The sequence below is a fragment of the Symphalangus syndactylus genome, chromosome 1 (genome assembly GCF_028878055.3).
Source record: "Symphalangus syndactylus isolate Jambi chromosome 1, NHGRI_mSymSyn1-v2.1_pri, whole genome shotgun sequence".
Taxonomy (NCBI): domain Eukaryota; kingdom Metazoa; phylum Chordata; class Mammalia; order Primates; family Hylobatidae; genus Symphalangus; species Symphalangus syndactylus.
The window spans coordinates 95,410,653-95,420,023 of NC_072423.2; positions in this window are offsets into that span (position 1 = coordinate 95,410,653).

Here is a 9,371-nt window from a genome sequence, read left to right on the forward strand (position 1 = left end):
GGGTAATCTCAGGGAGTACTGGGGCCATGGCTCTTTCCCTTGCTTCTCTTTCTGCTCACTGCTTTGCTTTCAGGTGCTTAGCTGCTCCTTTTTATTTCTTTGCAGGACTGGGAAAGAATGGGAGGAGGATTTTGATAAGTTTCTTGTTCTCTGCGTGGTGATGGGGTGGTCTGAGGGCCAAGTTAATAAGCCTACCTTTGGTTATTACCCTGGAAAATTGAGGGTTGGTAGTAGGGTTATGATTGTGGCCTGTGTATTTGCAATTTTTCTTTGTCAGTGTGGCTTTCTGTCATCTTCCTTTTTCTCCAGTGAGGGTTCTGCCACTGTCTCAATCCCTTGGTTCCTGCAAAAAACAGCTAAATGTGCTCTCAGGGCCAGTGGTGACGTTCTCTGTCGCAGCCCCAGCTCTTGAAAGTGACCAGGCCCAGATGAGCGCTCTGCCTGCTTGTCATCTTTAGGTCCTGCTGCCCCTGCTGCCTCAGCCCTCAGGCTCCTAACTGCTCAAGCCAGAAGGAGCTACAAAGCCAAATCATTTGTCATTTTTCTCTTGCAGATTGTTTTAAAATCTCCCTCCCCTCTTTTATTTTAATTATGTTACCTGTGTTAATCCTATAGCCTGCTTCTTTGCTTTCTGGATTGCTGATTTCAAGTTCTATAACTTGGGGAAAGTTGGGTTGAGTGAATGGGAGGACAGACATTGAAAGTGTGTTTTGGAAAAATGGACTCTATATTCAGATTATTCAACTTATCCACCTATCACCTCTACAACTTGGCCTTCATTGGAGAAGTTTTAGTTGGCTTATTCCTGGAACAAGACCACCTAGAGGCTTTTTAGCCTTGTCAGCTTGCGCTCTTCTGAGGTTTGGACCTTGTTTTAAATTGTGTGTGTGGTGGGCTTGAGACCATCTCTCGTAATGGAGGTAACGGGACTATCACTGAGGGGTTCAGCCTGTCCAGGTGGGCTACCGTTCTAGTCAAACCATCACTTAAATTCTGCCACAGTCTGTGCACAGACGGTTGGTTCTCCAGGTATATTGTCCTATTAAGCCAAATAGGTGGACATCATGGGATGGGTGAGGTCATCATGAAAACAGATTTACTGGATTTATGGACCTAGTATACTATGTAACAGATGGGAAACTGAATTTTACAATCTATAGGTACCTTTGAAAGGTCATAAAGGGTAAAAGTCTATAGTTTTCCAGAAAATAATTCTTAAAACTGGGTTTCATGTCTAGATTTAAATCGTATCATGTATCTGTCTTTAGTGCTTCAAATGTGGCCAGGTATGGTAGCTCACACCTGTAATTCCCAGCGCTTTGGGAAGCTGAGGCAGGAGGATTGCTAGAGACCAGACTTTTGAGACCAGCTTCGGCAATACAGTGAGACCTTGTCTCTACCAAAAAAAAAAAAAAAAAAAAGGGCCAGCTGTGGTGGCATGCATCTGTAGTCCTAGCCACTTGGGAGGCTGAAGCAAGAGGATTGCTTGAACTCAGGAGTTGGAGGTTATAGTGAACTATGATCATGCCACTGCACTTCAGCCCGTATGACAGAGCAAGACCCTGTCTCAAATAAATAAACAAATGCCTTGCTCAGCTAGCTGAGGCAGGCTTTGGGCTGACCTTGAAGGATTTATTGTCTGGGAGGCAGGACCTACCTCAGTGAGCTAGTTTATATGAATAATTATTGATAGGCAAATGGTAGGTAAGGAGGGAGAGGATGTGGCAGTAATCCCAGGTAGTTAAATTTTTTGGAGATATAATTTGATTTAAAAACTGACTTGGGGCAGGTGTCATGGCTCACGTTTGTAATCCTAGCACTTTGGGAGGCCAGGATGGTCAGATCGTTTTGAGTCCAGGAGTTCAAGACCAGCCTGGGCTACATGGGTAAACTTCATCTCTACAAAAAATAATAAACTAGCCGGCCGTGGTGGTACGTACCAGTAGTGCCTGTAGTCCAGCTGAGGCTGGAGGATCTCTTGAGCCTGGGAGGTGGAGTTTGCAGTGAGCTAAGATCATGCCACTGCACTCCAGCCTGGGCAACAGAGTGAAACCCTGTCTGAGGAAAACATAAAAACAACAACAAAAAAAGTAAACTGACTTGGTATAGACAAGAGTGACTGTTGTCTTTTTAATCAGTTTTTTAAGTTTTTTTTTTTTAAGAGGGTCTCACTATGCTGTCTAGGCTACACTTGAACACATGGCTCAAGTGATCTTCCTACCTCAGGCTCCCAAGTAGCTGGGACTACAGGAGGTTTCCTGAATTTGAATCCTGGCTCTACCTCTTCTTGGCTGTGTGATCTTGGACATATTAGGAACACTGCCTCTGTTTTGTTACCTATAAAATGAGGATAATAGCTAACTACAATAAATATATTAATACAACAAACTAAATTTATATTAGTGTAGCCAACACAATTATATTAATCTTCATAGCAACTCACATGCGTTAGCTATTTCTTTTTTTTTTTTTTTTAAGATGGAGTCTTGCTCTTGTTGCCCAGGCAGGAGTACAGTGGTGCGATTTCAGCTCACTGCAACCCCTGCCTCCTGGGTTCAAGTGATTCTCCTGCCTCAGCCTCCTGAGTAGATGGGATTACAGGCACCCGCTACCATGCCCAGCTAATTTTTGTATTTTTAGTAGAGACAGGATTTCACCATGTTGGCCAGGCTGGTCTTGAACTTCTGAACTCAGGTGATCCACTCTCCTCGGCCTCCCAAAGTGCAGGCATTATAGGTGTGAGCCACCATGCCCTGCCAACATTAGCTATTTCTTTCTTTTTTTTTTTTTTTTTTTTTTTTTGGAGACAGTCTTGCTCTGTTGCCCAGGCTGGAGTGCAGTGGTGCTATCTCGGCTCACTGCAAGCTCTGCCTCCCGGGTTCACGCCATTCTCCTGCCTCAGCCTCCCGAATAGCTGGGACTACAGGTGCCTGCCACCTCGCCTGGCTAATTTTTGTATTTTTGGTAGAGATGGGATTTCACCGTGTTAGCCAGGATGGTCTCGATCTCCTGACCTCATGATCTGCCCGCCTTGGCCTCCCAAAGTGCTGGGATTACAGGCGTGAGCCACTGCGCCTGGCCAACATTAGCTATTTCGGAGATGTGGGAGTTGAGGCTGTTGGTTAAGTGACTGTTTTTTTTTTTTTTTTTTTTTTTTTTGATACGGAGTCTCGTATCACCCAGGAGGAGTGCAGTGGCGCAGTCTTGGCTCACTGCAACCTCCTCCTGGGTTCAAGCAATTCTGCCTTAGCCTCCTGAGTAGCTGGGACTACAGGGATGCACCACCACACCCAACTAATTTTTCTATTATTAGTAGAGATGGGGTTTTACCATATTGGCCAGGCTGGTCTCGAACTCCTGACCTCAAATGATCCTCCCACTCAGCCTCTCAGAGTGCTGGAATTACGGGTGTGAGCCACCATGCCTGGCCTTAAGTTACTATTCTTAAGATCAAATGGCTACAAAGTTGGTGGCTCAAGGAACTGAACCAGACATTGGAACCATCTAGGGCTTTGTTTATAATCGTTATGCTATACGGCTGTTGGGAGAGTCAAATGAGAACATGTGACGTGTATATAGTCACTTCTCATGAAATGTTAGCCATCGCATATAAATGAGTTAGAACATTCTGGGGACACTGGAATGGCCTACTGGAGCAGCACACAGCTGATCCAAAGATTTTAGATATAGGTGTGAGTGCAGCACGTACTTGTAATAGTGAAGGCAGTGAATATTTGTAATTAGTAGTACCTAGAAGTGATTTGGCTACTGTAGCACATCAATTTTGGCCACCTCCAGTCTCTGGCAATACTATTTTGTGTCCTGGGAGCAATTCTTTTGGATATGGAGAAGAAAGGTTATTGATAGTGTAGGGGACTTTCAAAGACATTAAGGAAGGCTAAGAGGTTGTCATTAGCTGTAGGATTGGAGGCCTAGGAAGCTTTCTGCCCGATTCCCATTGAACATCCCTGGAGAATACTGGATTTTTAGTTTGCACCCTTAGAACTGTAACTCATATCTGGACCAGGAGCCAGAGTTATTTATTATGTATGTTATATTAAGATGTTTAAGTTACATATTTGTCCTTGAGCCTGTAAAACTCAGATTGGACTGGGCATAGTGGCTCACGCCTGTAATCCCAACACTTTGGGAGGCTGAGGCAGGTGGCTCACCTGAGGTCAGGAGTTCAAGACCAGCCTGGCCAACATGGTGAAACCCCGTCTGTACTAAAAATACAAAAAATTAGCCAGGCGTGGTGGCGTGTGCCTGTAATCCCAGCTACTCGGGAGGCTGAGGCATAAGAATCACTTGAACCTGAGAGGCAGAGGTTGCAGTGAGCCAAGATTGAGCCACTGTACTCCAGCCCGGGTGGCAGAGTGAGACTCCGTCTCAAAAAAAGAAAAATAAAACTCATACAGATTGCATTTTTGTCTAAGTAGTTTTCACTGTCACCAGTGTTTACCCCTAGATTTGTATTTGTACCTCATTTCCAAGAGTCTCATCTCTTATTTCTCAGTTATATGCCTGTATACACTGCCCTTTTTATTGAAGATTGGCAGCTAGATTACATATTTATTCTTGGCTCTGAAAAAATGTCAGCTTTCTAGATGACTGGACAAGTCACTTTACCTCTGAGGAGCTTGGTAGCCTAGTCAGCAAATTAAGAGTCAACAAAATAGCATCTACCGTGTTCCAGACAAGGTGCTTTTATTTACTTATTTTAATTTTTTCAGATGATCTCTCTGGTTGCTGAGGCTGGATAGAGTGCAGTGGCATGATCTTGGCTCACTGCAGCCTCCGCCTCCTGAGCTCAGGTGATTCTCCCACCTCAGCCTCCTAAGTGGCTGGAACTACAGGTGCGCACCACCACACCTGGCTAATTTTTTTTGTATTTTTAGTAGAGAGAGGGTTTCTCCATGTTGCCCAGGCTGGCCTCGAACTCCACCTGCCTTGACCTCCCAAAGTGCTGGGATTACAGGCATGAGACACCGTGCCTGACCAACAAGGTGGTTTTAAAACATCCCTTTTGCCAGGTATGGTGGCTCACGCCTGTAATTCCAGCACTTTGGGAGGCTGAGGCAGGTGGATCACCAGAGGTCAGGAGTTTGACACTAGCCTGACCAACATGGCAAAACCCCTCTTCTACTAAAAATACAAAATTAGCCAGGCGTGGTGGTGCATGCCTGTAATTTCAGCTACTTAGGAGGCTGAGGCAGGAGAATCCCTTGAATCCCGGAGGTAGAGGTTTTCTGTGAGCCGATAGTGCCATTGGACTCCAGCCTGGGCAACAAGTGCAAAACTCCTTCTCAGATAAATAAATAAAACATCTCTTTTGATGTCATTCTCTGTAGTTGAGCTGGTAAGGCAGAGGATTTGGATCAGATCTCTTTAATTGGCCTTTATTTATTTATTTATTTATTTATTTATTTATTTATTTTTTGAGACAGAGTTTTGCTCTTGTTGCCCAGGCTGGAGTGTAGTGGTACGATCTCGGCTCACTGCAACTTACGCCTCCTGGGTTCAAGTGATTCTCCCTGCCTCAGACTCCCTAGTAGCTGGGATTATAGGCATGCGCCACCATGCCCGGCTAATTTTTTTTGTTTTTTGTTTTTTAGTAGAGACAGTGTTCTTCCATGTTGTTCAGGCTGGTCTCGAACTCCCGACCTCAGGTGATCTGCCCACCTCGGCCTCCCAAAGTGATGGCATTACAGGCATGAGCCACTGCACCCGGACAAATTGGCCTTTTAGTTAAAAATATTTTATTTTTTTTTAAGGGGCAAGCCTTAAGTTCCTGTAGTACTCAGTAAAATACAGGTAGGTCTGTATCAGTATGAAGACACTTGAACTACAAACTTCTCTACCTAAAGCTTCATTTTGTTCCAGTTGTCAAAGTGATCAAAATCTGTTAGCTTGGGTTACCTCTGGCTGTTGGGTACCTGCTTTTCTGTTTGAGGAAGACTGGAAAGTGTACTAGGTGATGAGTAAAGGTATGTGTTTTCAGTACTGATAAGTGTCCAGGTTTTTAACCTGATAGTGACTGAAGACCCGAAGTCATTTCCCTCCTTTTGGCTATCAAGAAGTTAACTCATACATTCATTCGTTTACTTGTTAACTTAGTCAACAAATATTTGAGGGTCTTACCATGTGCCAAGTACAGTTCTAACACTGAGGATATAATATAGAATTAATAACATGCTTTTTTAGAATAAGTATAGGATTTCAAGTGGTAGTAAGTATTCAGAAAGACAACATGGAGTCATAGGATAGAGTTCCAAGGTAGGGTTGGGGTGAGTGATGTTTTTAGATCGGTGGCCAGTGTAAGAACCTGAATAAAGAATATTCTAGTCTAAATGAGCTTGGGATAAGGCCAGTATGTCTGAAGGGAGCACAGTTGGTGGTCAAGGGCAGTGGTTGTTAGAAACATTGGGAAATTCTGGCAAGAACCAGATTGGGGTAAGGTCTTACGGTGCAAGGAGGGGAGTTTGAATTTCTTTTTTTTTTTTTTTTTGAGATGGAGTTTCGCTCTTGTAGACCAGGCTGGAGTGCAGTGGCACGATCTCGGCTCACAGCAACCTCCGCCTCCCGGGTTCAAGCCATTCTCCTGCCTCAGCCTCTGGAGTAGCTGGGATTACAGGCATGTGCCACCATGTCCGGCTAATTTTGTATTTTTAGTAGAGACGGGGTTTCTCCATGTTGGTCAGGCTGGTCTCTAACTCTGGACCTCAGGTGATCCACCCACCTCAGCCTCCCAAAGTGCTGGGATTACAGGTGTGAGCCACCGCACCTGGCCGCTTGAATTTATTTCAATTGCCTTAAAACAACAACAACAAAAAACTAGGCCAGACGCGGTGGCTTACGCCTGTAATCTCAACATTTTGGGAGGCCACGGTGGGCGGTTCACGAGGTCAGGAGACCAGCCTGACCAACTTGGTGAAATTCCGTCTCTATTAAAAATACAAAAATTAGCCAGCCGTGGAAGTGTGTGCCTGTAGTCCCAGCTACTTGGGAGGCCAAGGCAGGAGAATCACTTGAACCTGGGAGGCGGAGATTGCACTCCAGCCTCGGCGACAGAGTGAGACTCCATCTCAAAAAAAAAAAAAAAAAACCAAGTCTGGGCATGTTATCTCAGGCCTGTAATCTCAACACTTTTGAGAGGCTAAGGTGGGAGGATTATTTTTGGGCCCAGGAGTTCAAGACCAGCCTGAGCAACATAGAGACCTCATCTCCCAAAAATTAAAAAAAAATTAGACATGTGTGGTGGTGCACACCTGTAATTCCAGCTACTTGGGAGGCAAGAGACAGGAGGAACACTTGAGCCCGGGAGATCAAGGCTTTAGTGACCTGTGATTGTGACACTGCACTCCAGCCTGGGTGACAGCATGACCTGGTCTCATAAAAAAAAAACAAAGGCAGGAAATTTATTGGCTATTATCCAGCCTTTTTTCTAAATTAAACCACCCCAAGTACTATTCTTATCATCCTTGCTTCTTATATGTTACAATTGCCATAGTTTTGTGGGTTTTGTTTTTGAGACGGAGTCTCACTCTGTCGCCCAGGCTGGAGTGCAGTGGCGTGATCTCGGCTCACTGCAACCTCCGCTCCCAGGGTTCAAGCAAGTCTCCTGCCTCAGCCTCCCTGGTAGCTGGGATTACAGGCGCGTGCCACCATGCCTGGCTAATTTTTTTGTATTTTTAGTAGAGACAGGGTTTCACCATGTTAGACAGGCTGGTTTCGAACTCCTAACCTCAGGTGATCTGCCCACCTTGGCCTCCCGAAGTGCTGGGATTACAGGCGTGAGCCACCGTGCCTGGCCGAGAGGATTGCTTTTGAGCGCAGGCATTTCAGACCAGTCTGGGCAACAAAGAGCTCGTCTCTACAATAAATTAAAAAAATAGCAAGGCCTGGTGGCATGCATCTGTAGTCCCAGCTACTTGGGAAGCTGAGGAGTTCCAGGCTGCAATGAGCTATGGATAGTGCCACTGTACTCCAGTCTGGGTGACATTGCAAGAACTGTCTCAAAAAAAGGCAGGGAGATTATTTAATGTGGTTCATTCAGGATGAGCTTGTAAAGTGTTACATAGCTAACTAGACCTAGTTGGGTTTCAGAGGTGAAATCAAGTAATTAGGTTTTGGGCTGCATGCGGAGGTGGTTAGTAGTTTTGATGTCCGCACACTGGGCTTGAACTGTGATCCTGAGATTTATGTTCCCAGTCTCCTTCAGTCTGGAGAGATTATTACTTAACAATGAATTGATCCTTGTTATACTTTGGTATTTTGGAAGAAAGTTTTATCCTCAGACATGTTGAAACGAGATCTAACTGAAGGAGATGAGAGGATTTCTATACCATATGTGTTACCTTCTAATGCTGGCCACTTCTGAAGGGCACGTGGCAGCTGAGACGAAATTGATTTTCTTCATCACTGATCCCGTGGCCTTTACACAGGCTCAGAGGTACATCAGAATCCACAATGAAGTGGATTGACCAACACATCTGTACATGTTATATTTTCTTTTTTTAGTTCTTTAACTTTTTCTACCCTAGGATAAATTATTGACCAGTTTTCTACAGTCAGATTCCTGAATCATGTTGGGTTTTTTTTTTTAGTTTCACTCTTGTCGTCCAGGCCAGAGTGCACTGGCACAGTCTTGTCTCACTGCAACCTCTGCCTCCCTGGTTCAAGCGATTCTCCTGTCTCAGCCTCCTGAGTAGCTGGGATTACAGGGGCCTGCCACCACGTTCGGCTAATTTTTGTGTGTTTAGTAGAGATGGGTTTCACCATGTTGGCTAGGCTGGTCTTGAACTCCTGACCTCAGATGATCCACCCTCCTCGGCCTCCCAAAGTGCTGGGATTACAGGCGTGAGCCACCGCACCAGGCCCTCGTGTTGGGTTTTAAAACCCACTCTTTTTTTTTTTTTCCCCCAAACTCTGACTTCACCTTTCTGTTTATGAAATCTTTCTCCTTTTGGGGCGGGGGTGGTGGTGAAGAAGCTGCTTTGGATGGTGGTGTGTGGTACTTGTGTCATCTTCACTCCTGATGATCCCTTTCCTCATAAACTCTGCACTGCTTTTAGCCTGTTTTGTTCGTGTTATAAGTTCTTCCATCCAGTCCCTGCACTCCACCTTTTAATCTTTTCAAAAGCTGCTTTGCAAAGGGTCTTGACTAAAGTTGCTTGCTTAATGAATATGAAGCAGCCTAAGGATGAGAGAAAACCAGGCAGCAGCTGGACCCTCTGGAGAATGTTACTTTGTATTTTGTTTACAGCTGGTTGTGACTACGCTCTTTCCTCTAAAGTCGGTTCTAGGGGATTAAAACAGCTCTGGCTGATGGCGCCCAATAAAATAAAACAAAAAAACCTTTGCTGCTCCAA